The following is a 27,375-nucleotide window of genomic DNA, read 5'->3' as shown; positions in this document are numbered from 1 at the left end:
TTAACCTCTTAACACTGCATGAATCGGCTTCACGGACAACTCATTATATTATTCTGTGACTATGCGAAATTAATACATGAAATGGGACTCTGGGCCATGAGTTTAAGTGGATGCAGTATAAGAAAAATTCCATTGAGGCTGTTGGATTACTCACCTCACTCCAGATGTGGCCAATGACTGAGACACCTTCCTCCAACCACGAGGGACACCTGCCAGGACCTCTGGAACTGCCACTGAAACACTTCTACTGTCATTTCCCGACCTCTCTGGAAGAGACATGGACCTTTTCAGTCCCTTCACCCGCAGAGTCAGCACCCCTCTGTTTGCACTGCATGTGTACATGCTGGTCCTTTTCAGACAAAATAGGGCTGGAGCTGAACGTACAGTATGTGTTGAATGGTGAGACCCACAGCATGTAGCTGTAGCTTTATAAAAAATAAAAAAAAACAGTGCAAATGATCATTTACATGGATCATTTATTTATTTACTTACTTATTTACCTGCTTTATTTTTTAATGCACATTCTACTCATCTGCCTTTTGGGTGCCACATCTGTGCATTCCTGCACGACCCAGAACTGCATTCATCACAAAACCTTAGTTAGCAACAGGAGTTAGCAACAGATTTTGTGCAAAAGGTCCCTCTGTAAAATGCGTCAGACAAAAACCTTTGAGTTTTTTAGTGATATATACACACACACACACACACACACACACACACACACACACACACACACACACACACACATATATATATATATATATATATATATATATATTGCTATTTCTTTAAAGAACTCAGTATATTGTTTTGGCATGGCCTGTATCATGCGTGAGATTGGTGTGTGTTAAGAATACATTCAAATGTCACTATTACTGCACCAGTGTAATGTTTGAAGACAACGCTTGAAACTGGCTGTTTGTAAATGGCCCCTTTGCTGCTGTAATAATAATACGATCTAAAGTGATGTCTGACGAATCATTAAACATGGCAATGCTGCAACTGGCTCTCTGTAATAAGGTTTTGTTTTATTCGTATAGGTGTATTATGTATGGTGTTGCAAGTCGAATGCAGCTGTGCTGTCAAACGCGAGAATTGCTTTGAACCCATGAGCTAAAAAATGGGAAATGTGATTTTCTATTTCTGCCCAACTCTGGTACTCGGAGGTATGTAACGTGTATCTTCTGTTCAATACAAATAGAGTGCTTTGGAACAAAATGGAATTGTGCTTCATTCAATAGAATTACTGTGGATGCCATATATTTGAAACGTCTGGTTTTGCTGCCACAAAATGGATCATCGGCGCACTCTCCCATATACCCTGGCTGCAGACGTATGCACCCTCTGTGTGTGAAGCTGCTCTGGCAATCTGTCTTGATCGTGCAGGGATTACGCCGTTTCACTCCACTCCACCATACAGAATAGTTCAAGCTCAGCCCATCCGCAAAGGGATCGTCTGTGCGAAGCCTGTCCATAGATCAGTCCACAGATCTGCGATGTGATTGAGGTTGGGTCTCTACACTGGACATTCATCTTGGTTGACTTGACTGCATGCCTCAGACCATTGCATTGAAAGATGAAATGTTTTTATCGCATAAATCTACTTTTTTTCATTGTGACCTTTTCATTTGGAGGGTAGGACCATGTACTAATCATGCTGCCACCAGCATGCTTTTCAAAATGCTCTGTGTGGTGACAGTGATGACAGAGAAATTGTTGCCAGAGAAATGGATGGTTACTTAAAGAGGTTCTCCTCACGAACCGCGAATGATTGTAACTCTAAGAATGCGTGTTCGGAGGAACTAATTCAAGTGTAAACTGCTGCACATGGAACCACCAGTCAAAAGTTTGGATTTCCCTACTCTGTAGCAGGAGGCCAAGATGGAGTCTTCTAGACCGTTGGAAACCGTCCCCGTTGTCCAAATTAAGGTGGCTGAGAGAAGCCAAAAGTGTAAAATACTGCCATCAGAGAAAAAGCTCGCTTTTTTGGAGAGATGCAAAAGTTTTACTTTATGGCTTGATTGCTTTTAATTGATCTGTTTTTGTGGTTAATTATGTATCTTCATGTTACACAGTGCTGTGTCTTCTGTTTTGTTCTGTAATGTAAAAAAAATGTAAGACCCACAAACTACATCCAAGTTTTATCTGGCAGTGTATCATAGGTAAATTTTTTATTTTTTACTTTTTTGAGCTGCCTGACACATTTTAGTGATGCAAGGCTAAAACAATGGCAATTTGCAAATGCATTTTAGTTGCGGCTCACTTATGTTCATTTACAGTTCCTACTGGCGGTGTTAATACAACCAGAAAAATGTCCCTAGAGGGAAGTTAGTTCTCGAGGGAGCACCCCAGGTGGCTAGACTTTAGAATTATTTTCCTAGAACTACTCGGTCTGAAAGTGCAGATAGATAGATAGATAGATAGATAGATAGATAGATAGATAGATAGATAGATAGCTAGATAGATAGATAGATAGATAGATAGATAGATAGATAGATAGATAGATAGATAGATAGATAGATAGATAGATAGATAGATAGATAGATAGATAGATAGATTTAATATTAGCAAAAAATATTTTGTTGTGAACTATATCTACACAATTCAAACAAGTTCTAAATTAATACCAAAATAACTTAACATTTACCATCAGTGTATTACTGACATTACATAAATGCATCCATGGAATTTTAAAGGGCTTTCAATAATTTTTTTCTATAAAAATTGATCCGTTTATTTATCACTCACACATTAATAAAGGCCTCAGCATATTATTAACGCTCATGAAAGGTCTGACAAAAGGTCACAGGCTGACTGATTAGATTTTAAATAATTTTACATTTAAATAAGCATGCACAGACATTCGAACAGACATTTACATTGTGAATGAAATATGACAATAGTTTGTGATTAAAATAAAAAAGATCATTGATTTGTTCTGAAAATGTCTAAGATGTTGTTTTAAGTCATTTTCCATTGAGCTGAAATAGGAGGGAAAATGGACAGGTTTAACTCTTCAACATTACAAATGCAGTTTTGATTTTCTGTGTTATGTATTCAATTAATGTGGTTTCTGTGCCTTTTAACAGTTTTGTCCTTACATCTTTTCTTCCCTCTTTCTCCCCAAAGGCTTTGCAGCCTTGCAAAGCCTTCGTTTTTTGCTGCAGTGCTGATGGTGGAGCTGGAAACATCAGAGGTGCTTCAAATCACCCCATGGAGTAACCCAGCTAACTGTGTTCTAAAATAAAATGTCCTCGGTGTATAATTTGGAGATGCAGACCCTGTCCATAAGCAGCTGAAAAACCCATCTCCCTGTTGAAATACCACTGAAAACAAAGGCATCATTCCCCAGGCTACATTACTGCATAGTCACTGCGCCAGGATCCCCATGGCAACAGACATGTGCACAACACTCTCCTCTTCTCTCTTCCTCCAAAAAAACCTCCTAATGACCTAAGCACACATGATAATTAGCATCATAGAGAGAAAGCGATGCGAGAGTGAGAGATGCTCCTGACCAAATTGATGACTTGTTGCTACAGGCAACCGGACACAGACATGTGACCAAAAAGAAAAAAAAAAAAAAAACAGGCAAGATGAATGGCGAATTTCATCGATGTTCTCTGTCAATACTGTACATTTCCGACATACTGAGGCTGTGACTAATCTGATGAGTTTCACTAAAATGTCCAGTAATGATGATGTAAGGTTGCCACGTGCAAAACATTCAGCTGCAGTGTGGAAGCCTACTAAACACCATACATCAGCTGTACAGCCCAATATTCTGACTCTGCCTTGTCTGACATTGCATTACTGTTTTAATACTGCATTAACACTACTCTCCCTGAAGTATTTATCACGCTCCAACAAAGCTAGCAAGCTGAACGTTAAATATGAATTGAATTCTTTTGCAAGCAATTCTGCAATTCATGCTCAAATCCATTCCTTTCCATCAGTTGTTATCTTTTTTTTTAACCTGCAAAAGTCCTGATGCTAATTTTAACCCCTTAAAATCTCAGGAGTCAGCACCACAGACACTTCCACTTTATGATTTATCGGTTTTATTAATGCATGGAACTGAGTTTGGAGAAGGGGTTAAATTTGGATTTAGTTATATTTTAAAAAGATTTTCGCTAAAAATACTCGAGGGGTTTGTGAGAGTATTAGGCACGGCTATTCATTCCTTAACTTAACTGAATGCTTGGCTTTAACATAAATGTCAGTCAAACAGGCCAGTGTCCTTGAGAAAGGTATGTCACCGCCCATAGTGAAATGCTCTTTTCCCCTACTACTCCATTTTGATTTAGAAGGACAGAAACGACTTTGCAGAACTGCCGGTGGAGCAAGGTGATAATTATAACAGTGATTACACTTGCTTCAATTAGCACGTAATATTCCCTGACATTAGCTGTGAATGGGCCAATGCCTAAATGATTCTCTTACAGGATACCGGACAATATCATGATTCAAGGCTTTTTACTCAATCCACGGTTGTCCCCCTGGACATTTTTGTCCTTTCAGCAAAAGATGTCCTCACATGTCACTTGCATCATTCTCCTCATATGTCATTTGCAGAGTTTTGCCAATGCAGGCTTTCAAGAGACACTTCTGGTTCATCAGCAACAAATGTCAAACACTTTGACAACCTAAAGGTCAGTAATTCTGAGCAAGCCTGGTATTTTACCCGCTAGCGTGGCCTCTAACATGTATATGAAATGATATCGATGTGTTAAATAATGTGAGAGTTTCAGCCGGGCCTCTGTTTGCTGGCCATGCAGACATTTGTTTTCAAAGCATTAATATAGCCAAGTAAATTATTATTTGAAATATGTAACCCATATCCTTCCTCTCTTCTGGATGTTATGTAGCAGGTCCAGCAGTGAAAGGTTATGCAAATGTGATATTTAATTAAGTCTAGTTACTATGAATATGAATATTAAGACCTCATATATATGCCTGAGGCTTCATAAATCAATGTGATAAATAAAATCAAATGAGGACAAAAATCAATTCTTCAGTAAGGAAATGATACCACATGTGCATTCTGATGCTCATTAACCAACAAAAATATGCTATAGTAATAATGCACTCAGTGTCCTGTTGGGTTTTGTGGCTGTAGTTCAACCTTTAGCTCCACACACACATATTTGTAAAAAATATCTTAGTACAACAGTCTTGTGCATGCCATGCAAACCTTCGGCTCAAAATTGGACAACATATTAAGCGTTTTGGCTTCTTTCTTTCTGACAGAACTGCAATTAAACTACTTTTTTGTATTTGGTCTATAGTTTACAGAGATTATTACTGCATAATCGACAGTCTCTTCTGCTTCACACAACCTCGTTGTGAATAATTTGAAGCCAGTGATTTCTGATGTGATAAGACTTGATGTGTGTGGGACTATCAGAGTGAAAATCTCGCACTGATTTCAGGGGAAGCTGATGTTTGCATCAGTCCAGTTAATTGCGAACCCATTCCTTTTTTACCCACACACACACCAGACACTAAATTTCCTCTCTGTTACATCGCTTTCTTTGACAAGAAAGTAATTTTCCTAAACTAGTGCGATAAGAGCAGAGTATCTTTTAATCAATGGCTCAACTTGATGACCATGCACACTTTGCATTTCCATTAAAAAAAAAAAAAAAACTGCAGCAACAAGGACAAGGTTTCTTTTTCCTTTCTGTGCTGGGGGCTCATTCACTATTTACCTTATGTTACTTCAGTGTATGCGTTATGAATTAGTAACCAAAGTGATTGCGCATCCTTCCGTAACTTCATGGAGCACAGCATTAGACCCATCAAGTTTCATGCTAAATTAAATAGATATTTGTGTTCTAATTGGTCGCGTTTTATATGCTAATGCCTCTTTAGCTCAGTTTCTGTACAACGCAGGCTGAGGCATCGGGAACACGTTGTTCCAGCATTTATGTAGAGCCCGAACATATGGAATGAAATGTATTCTGCTGGGGTTTTGCCGATTCTGATTGGAGACACGTGGGCCTGCTTCTCCATCGTCCCCGTACAGCGTCTGCCCTTTCATGCACCTCATTTCTCCCCTCCAGCCATGTGTTTGTCATCTTGATTATAGACAGGAGGATTATTGTCGAATATTTATTGGTCTTTGTCTATGCCCAACTCAACATTAATCTTCACTCCCCTTATCCCTGGTGTCTTTAATCTTCCTACAAAAAGTTAATCCAGTAATCCCTGTTTACAGGATCCATTTGCCTCTTCACATCGCGCTGCTTGAAGAAGTGCCAGTCTTGGTACCTTTAAATCAGTGGACTCTAAGTGCATTATGGGCCATATGCTGATATTAAACCAAACTGGACAGTAGTCTGTGTTCGAGTTATATCTTCACGGGCAATATTGCTAAATTCAGTGCTACACACTAAGCATGTTTTTTTTTTTTTGTTCAGTGTAAATTCAAATACGTTCAAATAAGTAAACAAAAAAAACACAATGTTTTTGCCTGTAAAATGTTGATGGCCGAGGAATTATATCATCCATAGAAAGAATTACAGACCCACAAATTGGGAAGGACGCCCATGAACTTACACTAGTGAACAAGCCCCATAGCACATAGGACCGCTTTTAGCTCCAGTTTGAAAGTAGTGCCCGGGCTGAGCAAGTCATTATGTAACAGATGAATGTGTGCATTATACAACTCTTCACATGATGCATAATAAGGTGCTTTGGTAAACTGTAAATGAGCAGATTTCCTACATGGAACATTCTGTTCTATTTCTATAGGCAATATGCTTGGCAAAACACGATAATACCGACAGTGGGACAGATGGATAAAGGGTTTTCTCCTGAGAATGCATTACTTAATTTCATTTCACAGCGCTATGCCCATTTTCCAGCAATTATATTTATGAACTTATTTACTCCATTTTGTGAAGCAGTCTCCTTGCCCTTTTTAGCCATGCTGTAAAATCGGAAGATATGTGCTAATTCCATCTTGCTTTGCATCAACACAATCATGTACTGCAATTAGTTTGGCCAATCTCTTTATTACCTACACTGAACTTCCAAAAGCTCTCATAAAATGTGCCACGTAAAGCAAGGTCGGGAAAATAAAGAACCATAATAACTTTTCAGACATTTATTATAGTGTCTGGTTGTGTTCAGGGATGCCTGAGCTTTGCAGGTAGGAAGGGCCGTAAAAGGCCCATTTCTCAAACTGAAATGAAGCCGGCTGCACAGGAGGGAGGGACTCATGATTTATCATTACGCCTCAGTTTGCGTTTTGGTTAACTGTGTCCTCGCCCGGCGTCGGTTCAGCAAACTCCCTCTAAATGATAATTAAGAGAGTCAGTGAACAGAGAAAAAAGAAGGTGACATAAATATGTTCCTGTTAACGCAGATAAATGTAAATAACAGTCAGGCACGAGTCTGTTTTTTTTCCTCTTTTGTTCTTTTTACACTTCATTTGCCATGAAGTGTACTGATGAATATTAAGCGTGTTTATTCTGTCTCCTTATTTCATCTGCCCAGATTGTGCGGTTTTATTAATTCGGCTCTTCAACGGCGATCCATCAGCGCCGCTCCGATCTAAAGCGGCTCCTGGTCCGGCGGGTGTTAATTGCTAAGCAACTGGAGGAAAGTCGCTCCTCACCCTGGAACAAAAAGCGCTTGATGGCGCTTCTTTCACTCTTCCGTCCTGTCCTCCGCACCGCTGGGGACGGCGGCGGTTGTTACCAGTCAAATTAATCACCCGCCATCCAGTCCGCCGCAGCACAAAGGAGAAGTGGAACATGACAGAGAACCTTAAGCTGTTGTCAGAGTACAATGCGGCCCGTTCTGCCGGGCTGTTTTCATTAAGAAAACACAAGTGGGCTTATCTGTGAAGTTTGGGTCCATGATTCAAAGTCAGGGCACGCCATCGAGCACAATGTACTTTGTTTTGGGTTTTTTTTTTTTTTTTTGTTCTAAAGTATTGAAGCCCAGAGCCCAAACCCATACAGCAAAAGTAACAAAGAAGTTACATTTGATTTTCTGTCTTAAAGGCTCGACATGACAGGACCCCCAAGAGCACTTGGGGGTCACAAAAGAGGTATACACAGTTTGTTCAAAAAAGGATTTAACTGTCAGCAGAAATTTGTAGAATATCTACGGTGTGTTATCAACAAGGTCCTGGATAAACGCGAAGCACTGAGCGAGCCTTTAGATCAGCGAAGGCATGGCGAGCTGACGTCACCTGGCATACAGCGATCTAGCTGGACGAGTAGCACAAAGGTGCATACTAATTAATTTATGTCATTTGCAAGGTCAGGAATTTTTATTCCTGTCTGGACTTTTTTTGCACAATTTCAGGGTATTTACTGTGATGTCCCTAAATGCAGCAGTATCAAGGCAGTGGGGGAAATAACCACTTTTTGACCATAAAAGCTGAAATTGGTGGCATTACGTTTTTTTGAAGGTAGGGGACACAAATCCAATTCTGCTTAGGGCCCTATAAATACGGTTCTGTGTTATAAAGTTCTTAAATAGGTAGAATCTCAACTTTTACTAAGAATTTTTTAAATGATCTCACTCTGACCGCACCAGAAACGTGAGGAGTTAAAGTAAAACATAGATACACATTAAAACTTCACCGAACATTCTAAGTGTTAGTTTGGGGATGTATTGTCATCGTATTATTACCGTGAGGAAAAAAAAATTCTGCAGAATGCTGCATGGGGCCATTCAAATCTCAGAATCTCCTCTTAATGACTCGTATGTGAAATAAAGCCCAGTCAAAGATAAGAACATAAGAAGGCTGCAAATGAGAGGAGGCCACTCAGCCCATGGAGACGGCTTGGGGTGAATAAAACGAATCGTTTCGAGTTGATAGAATCTCGTCTCGATCTGATTAAATGGGGTCTGGGGTTTTAGCTTGCAACACACTGCATCAGGAAGATCGTTTCAGACTCTAGTGCTGTCTCAAGTTCACGCTCAATCCGCAACTGGTCCGATGTTCTTCAGTCTGAATTTAACTGGACGAACACAACCTATACTTGGGCGGTGCGTTTCCTAAAGCAAAAATGTCCTTTCTGAGATAGCGGGACCAGGCAGGGGTGTCATGTGTGCTGAATAAAATAATTATAATATTATAGTAAATAATTGAATACATGAAATCTAGATACATAATTTAAATGCATGTGTATTTATGCACGTTGGCGGTGGCTGCAGTTATTTCACTTTGTTGCCTGTTGCTATTTTGGTGCTTGTTAATAATAAATTATGTCAAGCCTAGCACAGAATAATTCCATTAACCCCACAGAACCTGTTCATGAGGTTAATTGCCAATGTCATAACCAATACATCACGCCGCTAATTTCACTGGATCAAACCGCTCGATTGCTGTTTGTGCAGTTTTTAAGGTGATTTCCAGTGGCTTATTTCTTCATATTTCTGTCCCACATATTGAGACGCGGAACAATGTCAAGAAGGGTGATTATTAAAAGCACCATAAAATGGAGGTCAGAAAGGCTAACTGGAGCCATTAATCTAATTGGTGTCAATTAAATTTCATAAATCACGTGTTTACCTTTGATACGTTCCTTCACACTTTAGCGCCGCTGAATTTATTGTATTTTTGTCCTTGTTCTCATAATTGTCATTGCGAGATTATTAATGCACCTTATCTCTCTCTCTCTGCGCCTCACCTAAAATGAATAGCGGCGGGTTCGGGGCCAGGGGAGACCTGGGCCGACCTATGCATCTCATTAAAAGTAAATTGTATTGTAACGCCAACCTGGCTGGAGGAGTAAAAGGTGGCCGGACGGCCCGAGAGGGCGCACCCCAATTTACGCCGGACGGCCGCGGCGTCCCCGCTGGACCAGCGCTTTCTACACCGGCTGATGGGAAAGAAAGAGACCGCTCCAGCCGCACTTGTCCAGGAGCTGCAAACACTCTGAGACTTTATGAGCCAAGTTCCGAGGGGTGCCGGCTTTTTTCAGGCCTTTTTCCGTTTTTTTCCTTACGAAGGGGAAAGTATTTTTCTGCTTACGTTTCGGATAATTCTGTCACTGGCGGCTCAATCGAACATGTTTTTTAAATGTATTTTTCAGCGAAGAGCAAGACGTGTTTACGCCCAAGGCATGTGGTCACCAGACAGCGCAGCGCACGAAGAAACAACCACAGGATGAATTATAGATCGGACATTTGTCTCCCGTGATCGTTTGCTACGAATCTTTCTTAATTCCTCGCAAGGCGACTTTTGCAGGATCGCCTTCGCGGCGCGTTGGGCACTGAATAAGTAAACAGGGGAAAATGTTTACTCAGGCCCCGCCCCCTGTTCCCCTGCTCTGCCGGCGTGTCAGAAATGAACAGGAACACACACACAGAGACGTGATTGTGTCTATAAGTCTGGACAAACAAAGTCTGACCTTTGGATTGAGGAGACGGCTGAATGGAAACAAAAAAATATGGAAAGTTCCTCAAGGCCCCCCTGCCAGAACATTTTCATTCCAGCGTTGACACCTGCTCTAAATTTTGAGGAATCGAGACCTGTTTCTCGACACATCAATAAGTCACATATGTGTGTGTGTGTGTGTGTGTGTGTGTGTGTGTTTTTCATATTTTTCATATTTCCCACCAGGTACTTCTTCAAGATCAAAGTAGTCCTTAAATTCGGTTGTCAACCAGGCTGCAAGAGCTCAAGAAGGCAACCAAAAATGCACACTACCAGACAGAGCTCCTCTATATGTAGTTTCCTGCACGAGTGTGAAGTGGCGAACAAAATCGCAACGAAACAACATATCCTTGTAGTACCGCGAAAGCAAGTCCCATAGATGAGTAGGTGTGTTTAGACCTACTGGAAGTGTACAGGTCTCAGAACCTGTGAGAATAAAATAAAATAGAGTGAGAATTTCTATGTTCTTGTGCAAACTATTAGGTCAAAGCAACAATTTGAACTGTTTTTTTTTTTTTTTTATTTCACCAAATGAAGGAAAAATAAATTCTTCTCCGGGAGAGAGGAAAGGCTCCCTGTTGCTATAGTAACTTATGTTAGACCAGCGGGGTAGCGTATTCAGTCGCCAAACAGAGACGCCCACCGTGTCTGTGACTCAGGAGATCATGGCTGTGTTAAAGTCCAGTGGGTGGACTGTTATGTCTGCCTGGCCGATGGGCCCTCCGACTAGCAGCTGCCTCCCCGCAGCAGTGGGCTGCGCCGGAATGGCATTCTATTTGCTGGACCTTGATGCACATGGGAACGGAGGTGCACCTGACGGGTTTAATGGACTTCAATTGGCCGAGGCCTCCGTAATTAGGCCATCGCTTAGTTCCATTTTCATGCATAATGCATGGAACTCATTTTTTTTTTAAACCATAAATGGGAATTCAATCACTGTTTTAGCCAATAAAATGAATTTAGGAGCTAAAAGGTGGCTGGCAGAGCTCTTCTGGCTTATTGACGGAGGGTTCAAATCAACCTCGGATACTCCTCTGTGATCCTGTGCCTAGGTAACTATGCAATTTTGGGAGCGCTCCAGCACCGACAGCTTACCCTGACACACTGCGGCTGATCAAAACAAGCTTATTCAAGCATATCATTAGATGCCTGTTAGTGAAGGGGCTTCTGAAGATTAGGGGCTTTAATTTAACAGTGATAATGGTGGTGCAAATGGGACTTAGCAGATGGGGCTAGCATTTGCTAGCGTCCCATAAAGTTTTGTCAGGAATTGGAAGCGAGTGGCCACTTACTCACGTACATTTACATGCGCGCTGTTGAGGCTTTTTTTTGTGGTTTCCACATGCAAAATGGACACAATTATTTTCAGCGAATCAACAATCGCTTTAGCGAGAGCATGTTGATGGTCGGAGCACATTTCCAGTCACTTGTTCTCTAGTCAAGAGTTCATCATATGTGAGGGAACAGATTGGAATTGAAATGCAGCCCGTAACCTCCAGAAGCCTTTTAGAAACGTATATTTAACAATCTGCAGAAATGTTTAACAAAAACGTATAGATTAACAGATGAAATCCATTTGTGTCTATAGAGAAGCTGATAGAGGAGTTATTATCTATGGCCCACCTGCACATAGCTTGTTATCGAGATTGAGATGGAAACCCCGTCCTGTTTTGTTGGCACAGAAGCTCAACCCTTCAAACATCCGTAGTGCTCGGCTTGCATTAGTGACGGGCTGGTGGCGTGTGATTTTTTTTTTTTTATTTGTCTTTATTCCATTGTCTGCTATGAATGGTCTCCAGCTCTGCGGGAAGGTGTCTGAACGAGGTGCACATCAACCTGGGGAGTCGCGTGGACACGAATGCATTTCTCTACCATAAAAAGGTGCCAACGCAAAAATAAAAGAATAGTGCTGAGCTCGTGCTTTGCACCAAATTAACTCTCCACTCGATTACCTGCCGTCAGGAAACAAAACAACCACTTGTAGGTACACTTCAGATGCATCTGTCTGTGCACACAGCTGATCGAGGTGAGGAGCTCCCCGCTGCTTTAAGTAAACAGGCTCGTGCGGTAATGCCAGTTAAGATGCCGTGGCGAGCAGGGTCAAGGCCCGGGTCTGTTTGATGTCTGGATCGAAATTCGAGAGACGGTGCTCATAATTAATAATGTCGTGTGTGTCTGCAGTGCAGCATTTCCGAGGGTGCTGTTGTGCTTCGGAGGTTGTCTTTTTCTCTAAATCCACAGCAGTCTGCCACCTCCAAAAACATTTGGCACACCAGGCACTGCAATTATGACCGGCATTTAAATAAGCATTACTGTGGGTCTATTTAACAAGTTTACCCAGGATGCTATTTTACTTAATGAGTATGTTTTATTATTGGCTCTCATAAGCTTTCAGAACTGTATTACACTGAGCATGTTAACAGTAACAATCAGGCAGAGCAAGAGAACCAAGGATCTAGCAGATCTCCTTCCAGCTGAATATCCTTCCAATAAATCGAATCAATAAAGCAAGAAAGTAGTAGTTGTAAAGTAATAAGGGACAAGCACTGTATATTAAACACTCATCCTGATGGTACCTGGCAGAAAGAGGCATGGCACAATGGAGGTTAAAAGGATGAGCAGTTTCTAATTTATTAACACCAGTAGATTACTATTGCAGTTGCATGTAAATGTTATATGTAAAAAGGAACCAATGTAACAGGAAAACCCAAAATAAAAGAAAGGAGAAAGTGATAGAGGAAGAGAGAGAAAAGCAAGGATCCAAGCTGCAGAGCGGCAGCTTGGCCCTTGAGAAACAGGGAGAGAATGGAAGAGGAACTCAGAAGGCACCAAGAGAACATCCTTTTATACATTTGACTCCCAAACAGTTCCCACAGACCAATCTGGATTTGTTCTTTGATGATTTGTTCTTTGCCTCCTGCTTGGGGGCGTGTCGCAGCCCGACGACGACACAGGCGGTGGGACCCCCACGCAAGACAAAAGCAAAGTGGCATGGGATTTCCCATCTTACATAGTTATCTGTAGTGGTTATCTGTATCTTGAGGAAGATCTTTTTGTTGATGTGTAATTATTTCTCTCAGCTAGAACATGATGATTTTTTTTTTTTTTTTTTTTTTTTAATAACTAGTTTAAAATCCGGTTCTGGATGATTTAAAAACAATCTTTAATTTGTAAATGTTGAGGATGGTTTTAACCTTATACTATGAATACATGTCCATGCCTTGAGGGTACCACGTTGCTTATCACCAGTTTCACTGGTGTATTCAATATGCTTAATAAGAATATCTCCTTCCGTTTAAGCTACCAAACAAGGCCATTTGTTATAAGTGAGTTTTTTTTAACACTTTTGTCTTGGTGACTTACAAGAGTCAAAAACTAGTTTTAAAAGCCTCTCCCACTGAGCACATCAAATAGCCGGTTTAATTGAACAAGCGTTTGATTTTTATGTGAATGGTTGTGCTCTTGATGACAGATGTTTTCGCCACCACACACCCTAAACAACCAGCAGGCGAATTCCCGCCGCACTCCAGTTACTGAGAAACATTAGCAGGCTGGCCGGAATTTCATTTACATCTCTTTCGGAGTGTCTGTGAAAACCTCCAGTGCCTTCGAATGCTGCTATCATTTCTCACTGGCCTAAAACGTCCATCTCAGATCGTAGTCAAGGTGAACAGATTCCTCCCCGATCATTAGTTATTTCAGCATATGGTAATTGTTCTCTCAGGCAATGGCAGGAAAGGGCAGCGCATGGTTTAATAACACCTTCTTCTTAATGTGTTGCACTTCACTGAGTATCCAAATAATGAGACCATCACTCTTCCCTACTGGCACAGCTGATGGGCACTTCAAGCCAGATATAAGTGCAACTCATTCCTTAAAATAAACAACCTTGTTTAAAGGCTCGTACAGTGAGACCAAATCTTTGGTGGCTAGCAGTGCCAGTGGAAGCGTGTGGCTTAAGTGGTCTGGGGCACAACCACAGGTAATGAGGCAAAAAATCCCAGAGAATCCAAAAAACATGTCAACCGCATTGTATCAAAAAATGAAAACACTACAGGTCTATTGCCCCCTCTGGCTGGTCTCAGTGCAGTGTGTGGATGTTAATGTTTTTTTGACACGGCCTTTGATTTGAAGGCAAGCCTACATATGGATGGAAAAAGACCATGTGAAGTAATTGCATCACAGGGTTGGTCTACAAATGAGTAGGCATACTCTCATCTCTTCTGCACAGTATTTCACTTTACATTTGATAGCAACGTGAAGGATTTTTTTTTCCCCCTTTCAACTCCTCCACTTCCTTCTCACAGCAGAAGGCAGTGGAGGAGTTCACAGGAAAAAGTATCAAGAATCTGGAGTTGATTAACCCAGATGCAAAACACTCAGCAGGCCCAGCAAAGGGTTAATTTTTTTCAATCTGTACATGCAAAATGGGAAAGAAAAAATCTATACGGACAGTTATCTTGAACTGATCATGCCCAAGATCGCCTTTGTGCTATCTGCTATCCTTTCTCATTTTCTGCCAGGCATAGCCAATGAAAGATATATGGGGATGGAGGAGGGGGACAGAGAGAAGGGGAGAGAATCAAATACTTGGAAAAAATGGTACAGGCTTGAAATTTGTCAAGTGTGCGAAATCAACAAGCGTAGCAGCTGTAAATCCAAAAACACCAACAGCACAGTCTCTAAAGACGGTAACACCTTCATAGATCTGTCAGGCAACTCTGATGTCTGAAATAAAATGCATTATATTATTGCACCACATGTATAAGAAGAGAATCTTATTTTCGATATTTTTTGATAAATATGGGTCCAAAAATCTAAATGACGGGGACATCAGTAGTGACAACAGTGCACACTATATGGAGTTGCACACTGTATATACACAATTTTTTTTTATACAATGCTTTACTTATTTATAGCAGGATGTCAAAAATGGAGCGGATGGCAGGATATTGTAAATTTTCTTCTGGGGAAAAGCAGTGTTTGAATTTCAACCTTAACCTTGACTTGACACATTTTAGCCAGGGAGGAGTGGGAAGATGCAAAACAGAAGACTGGCTGGTTGCTTTAATATTTTATGAAGCCAGCAGAACTACAGTGTGAACTTTTAAAGCCTTTTGGAAGTACTACGCCCCACATACTCTGACATCAGGCTAATAATACCCACAGCATAGTGTGCATGCATGTATTAGCACAATACCAGTAACTGCCTGAGTAATACTCATCTATTATGGTTTTTTGGACAAAGTACTGAAATTCTATAAAAGAATCCATTTTGAAATGAGCTTGGGATGATTTGCAGAAGACAGCATAATTTCGTCCCATTAGCATTGCGGTCGGAGGGGAAGCAGCAGAGAGGCAGACTGGAGACAGAGGAGTGATCGAAAAAAGGAAGAAAGAGCATAAAAGTCTTTAGCTAACCAGTATGCCATGCAATTGATTGAAAGCACATATACCTGTAATAGACCTGTATGGAAGCTGAAGCCGAAAAGGCATTTCAGACTTTTTTTTTTTTTTATAAAAGAACAGGGGAAAAATCGAAGCACTTATAAAAAGAGTCTGCTTTAATCAGCTTGCAGGACAGGAGGATATTATTTCAGGCCTGATGTTTTGAATATTGCACCAACGCTTATGATACCTGCTTTTTTGTTGTCTCTGAATGGAAATACTGAAATCTTAGCGGCTTAGTTACTGAATGTTAAAATATGTTATGTAATAATCTCAAAAACATAAAGAAAATATGATGATGTTAACTGCTCCTCATGTCTTTAATGAACAACTCTTCAAATCACAGGCTAGGTCCATCTTCCTTGTATCCATCTTGAGACGTCTAGAATATGAAAATTAACGTGTCATGCGATAACAGGGAGGGGAAATGATGAAATAATTAATAATGAAACTAAGGCTTATGTACACATGGGAAAACATGTATGTGATGAAAGCAGGCAGCATAGGTGAACACAGGAAGTCCTGGGGCGTGGCCAGACATACAGACCCAATCAGAACATGATGGTCAACTGTAAAACATGCCAAACCAATTGGAGTTTTTCAGTTTAATGTTCACCTGCATTGATGAAGTTTTTTCTTCCCCTCTCCAGATGCATAATATATTTGAATTGGGGCCTTTGATTTATGGTGATTTATGGTGGATTTAAGGTGCATTCTGACAGCAGTTGGCTTCTTCGGTGCTCTGAGGCTGGGGTCTGAATGCTTTTGAGGGGCTTAGATTCAACATAAAAAAGGGATCACTTGATATCAAAAAAGAGTGCCGGGAAGGTTGCAGCTTCCGACTTCCTCAAGTTGTGTTGACTAAACATGAGATAGCATGAGCTGCAGAGACGTGGATGGAAGTATACTAATGGGATTCTGGAATTCTGCTTTCTATCAGCAATTTACACATCTTGAAAAATCTCGTTTTTAAATTAATCGAAGGGTACATGTATTATTGAGATGTTCTAAAAAGAGGCTGGGAAAGTATTTGAGAGGTTTGTACACGGGCTTCTTTCACTCAGGAGGTGCCAACTGACTAAAACAACCATGACTGAACAGGAGTTTGGGCACAATGGGCCGCTTCAGCATATGGTCAGGGGTTAGTAGCCTAGTGGGTAACACACTCGCCTATGAACCAGAAGACCCAGGTTCAAATGGCACTTACTACCACTGTGTCCCTGATTGTAAGTCGCTCTGGATAAGTGCGTTGGATAAATACTGTGAATGTAAATGTCTGACAAGTTGTTCACCAAATATCTGAGCACACAGACATACTTTTGTTCATAGTGCACATGCTGCTGCTATTGGCTCCCTCTCTCCTGTACCGTCTCCAACACGTCAAAGGCCTCAACCACCTGTAATGTCCCATTTGCTAGTGTGGGTTTCCAAATGACCACAACGTGAATAAATGAGATGTTACCTTCAGTGAGGCCCGGCTACGATGCCGGATATGTAGTGATTTTAAACTGCCAAGAAAGCAACAGATGGATAATAATTACCAGCATTCAAATTCCTGTAAATGGAGCGGAATTAAATGCCCAGTTAATAGGTAGGTGTGTTTAGGATTAGACATAGGGGCTAAAAACACAGAAACATTAGCCTTTTATAGTGGGCAAGCATTCAGTCAAATGTTATGACCCATTCAGAGATCAAACTGTAAAGTTGTTTGGGTCACAGCACTCTCCATATGTCCGTCGCACCAATAGTTAGCGGCCACTAAAGCTGGATTGGAAGGATTCTGCACAAATTGTGTTTTGCGAGTAAAAATAGATGTTCAGCAGTGTGTTGGAACATCGAAGTTTCCCACAAGCACTGCAGCATAATGGCCATCATTAAAAAGGCAGATAGATTTAGAGTAATTCTCGCACTGCCATTTAATGAGGGTCACCGCGCAGCAAGGGTTTTTGGAAAGCGCTGCGCCGCGCCGCTCAGAACATTACTCAATATGCGGCGCTCAACCGCTCCCCTTAACCTTACAATTTTCCATGTGCTAATGGCTCTGTATTCCTTTGGGCCTACCTCGATCTTAAAACAAGACTTACTTCTCTGAACTTCTGCTGTTTAGACTTGCCCATACATTCAAATGTAAAATGTGCTGAAGTGCATGAATTCCCAAGTTCCGGCCAGCTAAACTTTAATTTCATGCGCTGCTGTACATTTTACATGTGCGCAATTTGCATGTCGTCAGTGTAATTAGTTGTTTGGCCTATAACACGCGATTATTAACATAATTTTAAACACTTGTTCTTAATGATTAGCAAGCACAGGGGCAGGAGAGTATGAGGGTGCATCGGGCTTTTTCCTTCACACATTCATACATCACACATTCAGGCGGCCTGGTTCATGAACTGGCCCAAGGACAGGAGCGTGCAAGTGTCTGCAAGGGTCCTTTGTTCACCTTATGTTTTTGCATTTTTCTTACAGCAGCGCACATGTCTGCTTTTTGTTCCAAACCATGTGCGTTATATCAGTACAGTAAAAAGTCAGTGACCTTAAGCAGTTAACATTGATTTTGCTTCTTGACTGCATAAGAGCTTTCTCATGTATGATATAGAGTGAAGTGGAGATGTAGGATTCATTATTTAAAAGGATTTTTTTTTTGGAGTGTGGAGCTTGCTAGCCCTTGTGCACCTTCATTTATTTTCAATAACAGTAAAAAAGAAGCCGGGAAAAGAGTGAAAATCATATTGTGGAAAGAAATTGCCTGTGGATGTGACATTCTGGTGCCGACCGGCTTTGAATCCTGCGAATGTTGTGCCATTTTAAGTGAGTGCTCAGACATTCTGTAGCACTTGGCAGAGGCTTCCGCATTCCATTTACAGAATCACTTGGCTAAATGTGGTATAGATTCCCAGTAGTATTTTACATATTTTATAAATATTAAGACACTGAAATCAGTGTAAGCTCAACTGTCCAGGAAAGCATGCAGTGGGGAAATAATAAGAAAAACATTCAAAGAAAATGCTGTTAGCACTGTGGGTCAGAGGCAAGCCCTAACTGTTTCTCTTTTGGTATTATTATCTTTGTGAACTCACATATCACCGTTGGCATTATGCTTAACAACAATTTGAATTGTTGTTGTTGAATTGGTGGTAGTAGCCTAGTGGGTAACACACTCGCCTATGAACCAGAAGACCCGGGTTCGAATCCCACTTACTACCATTGTGTCCCTGAGCAAGACACTTAACCCTAAATTGCTCCAGGGGGACTGTCCCTGTAACTACTGATTGTAAGTTGCTCTGGATAAGGGCGTCTGATAAATGCTGTAAATGTAAATTCTATGCATTGTAAGCTGAAATTGTGAGGATCTAAGAATCAAACAAATGCATTTTGGTCAAATTTATGCTGTCAATCAATTGAAACCAATAAGTTGCATATTTTGCAATAAACTAATCAGACGATTATGAATCATATATTTTTTTTAAAGAATAAAGTGCTACAGTGCATATTGTGAAAGAATCTTTGACTGGAGATGATCTGGTCTTCTTTTTTTTTCTTTTTTTTTTTGCCATGCATTCTGACAATAATCTGCCCTATCTGAATCTGCCCTTCACTGTGTATTAGTGAAAGCACAGCACACATCTGCATTTAACCCTCAGTGGCACCTTGGTGGCTCAAGATTCAAACCGGCAATCTTCAGATCATGGGTCCGTTTTCTTCACGCTGGGATTGTCTCTGGCTAGGATGAAATTCACCGACGCTGCCACAGGAAATAAAAAAAAAACTCATCTGTGTTAATGTATTTTCATGTGTTTATTAATGAATCACTGTAATTGACATGTTAATCTTGACTCTAAAAGGAATAAAGCTGCGCTTGTGCTCTATGCATTCATGTTCGCCTTTGATTTATCATCAGATGACTGGTTATTTGAATGATTTCGGAGGAAAAGCTCGCAGAAAAAAAATGGTGTAGCTCTCTTGCAGGACTGCAGAGCAAATGGGCCGTTCTGATCTGTCATATTATATCAGCGTTGCACTGCTGAGAACACAGAGGCCGGCGAGCAGCTGCAGTGGCTCGCTTACAAGAGATACCTGGCCCATTTGACTAAGACTAATTGTGCTCCGAAGGGTAAACGTAATTGGTTGCCCTTTCCTTCTTCCCTTCTTTCTGTCTTTCTTGGCCTACTAAAATTCCTTTATAAGCAGTAATGAAACAATGGAAAACGTTCCAATTCTTTAATTATTGATATACCAGTCCAGTCCATTTAAAAATTGCACTTCACATTGCTTCCAACATTGCACAAAAGTGAACGGATCCTGAACACTGTGCACGGCATGGAGGAAATACTGTACTGTATCTGGGCGAGCATAACATCATAAAAATTTGAAGCGAACTTGACAGCAGACTTGAATTGCATTTAAGGGTGAAACGAGGTAATCCTGGATGGCTGAGTCTGCAGTCAGAAATAGTACTAGAACTTACCGTTGCATCAAGTAGCATGTCTGTGTGCGATCTCAAGACATATTCATACGCATTATACACAGAAGCCTTTAGCTGATTTTAGCCTTTTTCTTACAATTACATAAGTAGCTTTAAGACGTATAAAAATTCAATTCCAGCGAGTGCCCTTTGTGAGTGCAGTCAGTAACCTTTCGACTTCCAGGGGTAGCAGACCAGCTGGTGTAAGAAATAAGAAGGTCACGAACATTTATTGTCCTCCTCTGAGGTCACACAGTACTGCTACAACGTGTTCAGAGTTCTGCTACCGGTTCCACACAATCAGGAAGCGCACTAGGTTTATTTCCAACAAAGCCTGTGCCTTGGCTGACTTTTGCGGGCCGCCCATGCACATGGCCCGGAGACATGCATAATGCAGTCAGTTCATTCAGACCCGTTCAATAAGATTTCATTTTCACAGCAGCAGATTCACATTTATGGCAGTGACACAATAATAAAGAGAGCGCAACTGACAATTACAAGATGCGGCACCAGATTAAGAATGATTCAATTGATCAAACGCATGGTTAATAACGCTGTTAATTGACTGATATTACTATTAACGTGCAAATGAATGATGTGTGTGATTTGCCTCAGAGGATAATAGGTCACTGCAGAGTCGTGGTAAATGGTTACTGCCATGGGCAGAACTGACCTTCTGTAACAGATCTTTACTGAAGAAGAGCTGAAGGAACTCTCTGTTCTACCAGTAGGTTGTGTTGTGCAGTGTGTTGAATGGCTTCTGCAAAACCAACTCAAGGACTCCTGAGTCTGACTATCCATCTGTTTGTTTTTGTAAGGTGGCCATGTTTTTGTTTTTGTAGGGTGGTAGTAGCCTAGTGGGTAGCCTATGAACCAGAAGAGCCAGGTTCAAATCCCCCTTACTACCATTGTGTCCCTAAGTTGCTCCAGGGGGACTGTCCCTGTAACTACTGAATCCCGTGATTGTGAAGTTATTGTCATTTTGAAACCCTGCAGCACAGCACACAGTGACACAACGAAATGTGTCCTCTGCATTTAACCATCACCCTTAGTGAGCAGTGGGCAGCCATGACAGGCGCCCAGGGGAACAGTGGGTGGGGACGGTGCTTGGCTCAGTGGCACCTCAGTGACACCTTGGCAGATAGGGATTCGAACTGGCAACTTTCTGATTATGGGGCCGCTTCCTTAACCGCTAGGCCACTATGTGTGGTCTTCTGTGTTTTTGTTTGATTATGACCTGTTGTATATTGATGTATATATTTTTTCCTAGAGGGTGGTTTGACCCAGGAGTAGGGCCAGAAGGTGGTGTTAACCTCTAGGGGCAGGTGAGGCCGGAGGGAGGCGGGGCAGCCATGTTACGAACTTTTCACACTGGAGACAAGCGAGGTCTCAGTATTGGAGCAGGACCAGGTTTAGGTAACCTGCACAAAACAGAGTTTATGTCTTATGCTTTCTGTCATTTTTTTGTTATTGTCATGTTTGATTTATGTTTAAAATGCCGTTTTATTCCTCCTGTAAACAATTGCACGTTTTATTCTTTCACATTTTGGGAAAAAGGAAAAATACAACAATAAAAACAAGCGCTGCTTTTTTGGAACCTCGTTGTTGACCTCTTCTCTCCTCTGACTCTGCTGACCAGGCGTCCTGCCACAGACCTATGCACTGTGACGTTGTTTTTTCACTATTTGCTGGCTTCCGATGACCAAAATAGGGCAACGTTTTCACATTCGCCGGCTCTGGTGCTGCTGTCCCAACAAATTGCAGTTATTTACTTGTCATCTGAACTTTTAGGTGAAATATAATCTTCCTCTACACAGCCTTCTTCCAGTTTCAAACGTCAGCCTCAGCGCTACATATCCTGTCCTGTCAGTTGTCCAGGTGATCATCCAGGCATCTGTATGTCTCCACCACATTCACCAATTCTCCCAAGATGGAAAGCTTAGACCTGGACTTTCTGAAAACCACAAACATCCGTTTTTTTGTTTTTTTTTCTGCAGTCACTCTGGAAGTTGCACACTGAAGTTTGGAGTCCACTGTTCAAATACCCATCCTCTCAACTGTGCAGACTTTGGTCTGTCTCTCAGGTAGTGAATAATCCAGGTAGTTCTGGAGGGTCCTTCTTTTGGAGCTGCAGATATTGACAGACTGTGTTTAAGTTGCCAAATACTGTCCTATAAGAAGTGATTGTCATTGTGATACACTACAGCACAACACACGTGCACGTGCAAACAATGAAATGTGTCTTCTGCTTTTAACCCATCAGTGAGCAGTGGGCAGCCATGACAGGCGCCCGGCGAGCAGTGTGTGGGCACGGTGCTTTGCTCACCTTGGCGGATCGGGATTCGAACCGGCAACCTTCTGATTACGGGGCCGCTTCCTTAACCGCTGGGCCACCGTTGCCCCATTGAACATTCACTCTATTCTATAGCATTCATGTAATTGAATGCGTAAAGATTAGGTCGCAAGATTAGGCCTTTTCTTTCACAACAGGCTATGGTCATCTTGCAACTTGACTATTGTAACTCTGTCCTGGCTGGAGCCTCTGCAGTCACCATAAAACCACTCCAGATGGTCCAAAATGTGGCAGCCCATCTCATCTTCAATCAGCCAAAATACACCCATGTTACTCTTCTCACCTCTCTCCACTGGCTCCCGGGAGCCGCTTGCATTGAGTTCAAATCCTTGATGCTCACCTACAGGGCTGTAAATGTAACTGCTCCCTCCTATATCAATACAATACTAGCTACCTACACTCCGGCACGCCCTCTCAGATCTGCAAATGAAATGAGACTGAAAAGTCCCTCTTCACGGGGTCTCTGATTCTAATCAACTCTGTTCTCCTTTGTTGTCCCTGGCTGGTGGAACAACCTGCCCTCCTCCATTCGACTAGCCGAGACAACTACCACTTTTAAGAAGCAGTTGAAAACCCACTTATTCAAAAAGTATTTCAGACAAATCTAACACTTACACATGCACATGCATACACACTGCACAAAAAAAAAGTTTTCTCCGAGCTTGTTGACAAGTTAGGCCTTATCAGGGTTTTTAGTTTTTGTAAACTCAAAATCTATAGAAATCGAACGAGAATTGCTGGTGTCTTCCTCCTGTAAGTTGCTTTGGATAAAAGCGTCTGCAAAATAAAGTAAAGTAAAGTAAAAATGCACAAACGTAAAGCAAGAGGAACGCCTACTGTTAATTGTTTTCAACTTATTCAAAATACCTGCTTAGGTGGCATCCCGACCTGTCTAGTTCAACTCTGCAGGTTGTGAAAGAGCAAAGTAGCTGAGAGTGCCTATAACAACGAGCCTTGGTCTCACCCATTATGATTTAATGGATCTCATTATAAGCCCATCTGTCTCTTTATATCACTGGCTTGTTGTCCATGTTTCAATGAGCCCAATAATTGTGGAAAACTATCACTTTAAATGGATGTGACTATCCACAGTGTCCCACTCCACTGTCCATATAGTATATAATTATAGGTGTTTATTTAGTTTATGACAAATATCCATGGAAAAGCCCATCCCCAGACCTGCTCATTAGGCTCACAATGAAGCGAAGAGTTTATCCTAAGGAGTAGGGAAGGACCGCTGGACAGTGCATCCATTATTACAGCGAAGAGAAGATAGTATTTTCATTTGTAATTTACCATTTTCATTTTGTCCATGTCATTTCCATTTCATCCAGAGCTTTTCCACAGTTCATCCACAGTTTTGCATCACTAAAAAATATCTAACTTTACTATAAAGTTAGATATGTTATTATATCAATTTTGTGCATTCACTTATAAATTTGCACATGTATATATGGTAACAATTTCTCATGGCTCTAATGAAGGTCATGAGCTTACAGCGTAATGTGATGTCATCACCTACATCGACAGTGGGAGTGTGCATCTCAGCACTATAGAGGAAATAATAGATTCCCATGAACACCCACTGAGCACTTAAACTTATACCAATATTTTTAAGAAACTATGGATATTTCTAATCTAGACCACAGTGGACTAATCTTGACAAAACCTTTCCCCATATTTCATCAACATTTTTTTTTCATTCAAACACTGGATTTTATGTTTCTTCAAAAACATATATATATTTCAGAGTGATTTCCCTCACATGATTCATGTTGCAAGAGATCACTTGGGGATAGGTTGCTCATGCTTCAATGCAAGCTTGTGTAAAAATCTAGTCCTGGACACAAGACTTCTAAAATTCTCTTTTCTCCTGAATGTGCACCCCATTAAAGTGGACATTTTTTTATTACTGCTCATAATGCAGAGATGCTAATTTTGCATCTCTGTCACAATGTGTTTCTCCTTGCATCAGTTGTTCTGAGTGCTTCCAAACTAGCGATGCTCTTTGAGCTTCTCTGCACATCTCCTCATGCATCAAAATCAGATCCTGTTTTTGCTTTGTTCTATTTTGGCACCTATTAATAAATGAGTCAGTGAGAATGCAGATCTCCTCCTCAGAAACCAGATTTTATTTTAGGTGGCCCTCACTCATGTATAATGGTGGCCCTCATTTGTCATTGTGTGTAAAATAGGATAAAATCTTACGTGTTAAATCATAAAAGTTATGTGTGATCCTTTACTTTGGGTTGCTCACCTACCCACGGGGAAGCTGATTTTCAACATGTGTCATACACCATGGAAAGACTGTTTCCAGTGCAAGAATACCAATGTGTTTTCAAATGTGTTTTCTTTTTTTTTTCAAGCAATGAGGTGCGGGAATCATAATAATGGACAGCCGTGTGGTGATAAGCCCGACGATGACGTGATGTGATGAGAAAGATATGATGAAGTGTAAGAGCCAGTGAACCAGGAAAAGCCCGCTGGCTATAGGCATCTGTGCGATTAGAGGGTCAAGGCTTGCAGGAGGCAGATAAGAGCAAAGGCACGTATTTTGCGCTTTTCTTCATTATCTTTCCATTCTGACAACAACACTGCTGGCACTTGCTGAGGTGTGTGACTGAAATGGCAAATTATCACTGTATGTGTGTATAAACTACTTCTCTTCATGTCCCGTCTCCTCCCCTCACATGACTGCAGCGTAGACAATTATCTGTGTGAGCTCTTAAAGCGGAAATGCACGGCATATGGTCTGTCACGACAGGCATGATCGGCAAGCTTGACAAATGCCTGCCAGCCAGCTACTTGGCTTTCTGGAGATGCTCACTTTTGAGGAAAGCTCACCTAGCATTTGTTTGCTGATGTTCCATTTCACAGATGCATCTCAGTGCCACATGAGCATATGCCAATACTGGGTGTTTCTGGATTATTTGAATATTGTTAATGCATTGTTCAGGTTTCACAGTGCAGAGCAATTTAATTACCAGAAAATATTCCAAAGCTATGGGCAGCAGGCATCTGAAGGGCTGAAGGCCAAGAGCAAGGTCACCATGACCACCATCATGAAAGCAAACATTTGCTTATTATTCTAACTAAAAGTGACAGCCTAATGCATCATAAGAACAGTACATATATGAAGGTCATACATGTTGAACGAAGTGTAAGTTTAAAATACTATATATGTAAATATTTTAAGATGATCATTTATTTTTAACAATCAAGGTGAATTGAATTGAAATGGTGTCACTGAGGTATCTGGCATTTTCAATTACTGGCTAACATCACTATATATGGATATCACATATATATATAAAATTTAATTCACCTCGATTGTTTAATTGTGTGAAATACCAGACATGGCAAGCCCCAGCCACTAGTGGCCGCCATCTGCACACTGGACATTATGGACATGTGTGACTTTCATTGGTGGTGTTCATATTTTTTTTATATTAGTTGAATCTCCCTATATCTGTACAACAATCGGTCACATTGTATTGAGTTCTTCTCTGTTGTCCGTGGCTTTATTTTATCATATTTATATATTTTATATAAATAGCCTGCACCAGAGCCATGCACATTCACCTATTGTTCATGGTTGTTCATGGTTTGAAATCAAATTGTTCCAGGCAGCAAATGCCAAGGACTTATGGTCAATCACAGAAAAGTTGGCAACAGTTTTTCATAAAAAGGGCAACAGCTCTCTTTTCCAGACCGGAGGGCCAATTATTTTTCCTGCTGAGACAATTTTAAGATTTTAATGGAAAAAATAGCGACCGATAAAAATGTGTCTGTGTTAGAATTGCAATTTAAGATTTCCACATGTAGACACTTAATTCCTGCAAGAAGCTCTGAGTTGAGATATTATGAACCTTGCGGTTCTCCCAGGTCTCATGAGTGTTGTTGCTGATATATGCACTTCTCAGATAGTGTAGCTAAGTTACCCAAATTGCGACCTTAAACCATTTTAAAGCATTTACAGCAATTAAATTCGTTGTCAATTTGGTGTTAAGTTATTAACTGTTTGCAGATGATCCATCTACATGGCGAATGGAGATAGTAGAGGGCAAGAGTCAGGATTGGACTTTTGTATTAATGATGTTGAAAAGTAATTAAGAATTTAGTCGTTCCACTTCCCAAACTTTTGTCATCCTGGATCCTTTCCAAGGGACTCCATTTTATCAGTAAAGGAATGGTTAGTGTGCAGGTGCCTTTGCTCCCACTGGTAATCCAGCCTGTAGAAATCCTTCTTTTTGCACCCTCTTCTTGCCCGGTTTTGTTGCTATGCTGGTTATAGAGACAGTTTTGGCTTATTGGACTGTGCTCCTGGACTGTCTGCCTGGATTTAATAAACTGACCTCTGCACTCGCTTTCTCCCTCCTGCCTTCCATTGGTGACTGGCTGATTTATGGCAGTCATCTGAGAGGATATTGACATTTTACTGATGATATACAGACTGTTGGTAAAGATGAAAATAAAGATTTACCGAACCTCGAAACGACCCACCTCTCGCGTTGCTTGGTTGATCCAGTCGCCCTTTTGTCCTCTCCAAGCCTGCAGACAAATCAATTAGCTGTTTATCTCAGTGGGATGGAGACTCGGCACAGGCAGATAAACAATTGCCCAGGTCTGAACCAGATCGGTTTTAACATGTACTTGACATCCCGAAAAACAGAGGAGTTGAATAAATCCACTCTCGGCTCCCTGGAG

General features: G+C 41.1%; 1 long non-coding RNA gene across 1 annotated transcript; it reads right to left on the bottom strand.

Moving 5' to 3' along the window:
* Positions 1 to 218: 218 nt before the first annotated feature.
* Positions 219 to 27,375, bottom strand: LOC114767763 (uncharacterized). Its single transcript, XR_003742983.1, has 3 exons — positions 27,322 to 27,375; positions 27,172 to 27,219; positions 219 to 266 (listed from the first exon to the last, which is right to left on the bottom strand). It is a non-coding gene; the product is annotated as an uncharacterized LOC114767763 (long non-coding RNA).

The sequence above is a fragment of the Denticeps clupeoides genome, chromosome 18 (assembly GCF_900700375.1).
Source record: "Denticeps clupeoides chromosome 18, fDenClu1.1, whole genome shotgun sequence".
Lineage (NCBI taxonomy): Eukaryota > Metazoa > Chordata > Actinopteri > Clupeiformes > Denticipitidae > Denticeps > Denticeps clupeoides.
The sequence above is the reverse complement of the archived record's forward strand: the minus strand, read 5'-3'. Positions and strand labels throughout refer to the sequence as shown.